Source organism: Geospiza fortis, unplaced genomic scaffold (assembly GCF_000277835.1).
Source record: "Geospiza fortis unplaced genomic scaffold, GeoFor_1.0 scaffold786, whole genome shotgun sequence".
Lineage (NCBI taxonomy): Eukaryota > Metazoa > Chordata > Aves > Passeriformes > Thraupidae > Geospiza > Geospiza fortis.
In genome coordinates, this window is record NW_005054749.1 from 79,519 (window position 1) to 80,557 (window position 1,039).

Below are 1,039 nucleotides of genomic sequence, written 5' to 3' on the forward strand. Positions count from 1 at the left end.
AAAAAATAATGTCCAGATAACAACAGGTCTTCATATTAATTATTTTTTAAAAACTGGAAGATCTAAATAAAATACACAAAATGCAGGGAAAGATTGTCTTGCTTTTTGTTTGACTGCAGCAGGGTTCTAGTGCACTTCTTTTTGTCATTATGCTTCTTTATGCAACTTTTCACGGATAGTGCTATAAAGATGGCAATTTCTGCTGAACTACTAGCTCCAGAATAGGAAAAATTACAGAAATCACATTTTCATTAAGTGAGGTGAGAACAATTTACTGCCTATCTGCACTATACGTCGTGTCTTAACTTTGGGCATAGTACTGAATGCAGGACAAAACAGACCTAAATAGTAAAGAAAAAGCGCCTACTAGATGAGGTAGGTAAATATTAATGTTCTGCTAAGATCTTCTTAGTAAAATGTATTTCCTACACAAAACATAGCGCAAGCATTTCCAGGAACACACGTAGTGCTACCCACTTACACCTGTGGGCAGGAGCAGGAAAATAAAAACTATACACGAGCTTCCACAAAATCAAATCAGCAAGATCCCAGAAATGGAATGATCATTACTCCATACACATTAGTCTCCTAAGTCTGATTACTACGCAGTCAGTATTCAATGCAGCCAGAGGAAGTTTAGGCTCACGGTAAACAGGCCGCAAGTATAAGCTCAGTGATAATCAGATCAACTCGCGCCCTCATGGACTTAATGGTGTGAAGGTGATTAGGGTCTTGCCTGCCCCGGGGTGCTCCCCAAGAACAAGCTACAGCCCAAACCCAAGCCCATCGAGGCGGTGGTGAGGGAACTCTCGCTCTGGGGCTGGTACTGTCCTGCGCTGACACCACCGGGCCGCTCCGGACCGCGAACAATGGCGATGAGGAACGGCAGCAAGATCGGAAGGAACCCCGCAGCCACAGCGGGGCCGCGAAGAACGAGTGGGGAGACTCCGCGGGTTAAGTCGGGGGGCGCCGGGAGATCCCGCGACGGCACGAACCGCCGCGCCTTGGGCATCCAGGAAACATCGCGGGCGGCGGCAAA

General features: G+C 46.8%; 1 protein-coding gene across 1 annotated transcript in view; it reads right to left on the reverse strand.

Moving 5' to 3' along the window:
• The window catches only part of LOC102041882 (chromodomain-helicase-DNA-binding protein 1), a 55,826-nt gene that overhangs the window by 53,810 nt on the left and 977 nt on the right, over positions 1-1,039 (reverse strand). The gene's annotated exons all lie outside the window — the stretch shown is intronic.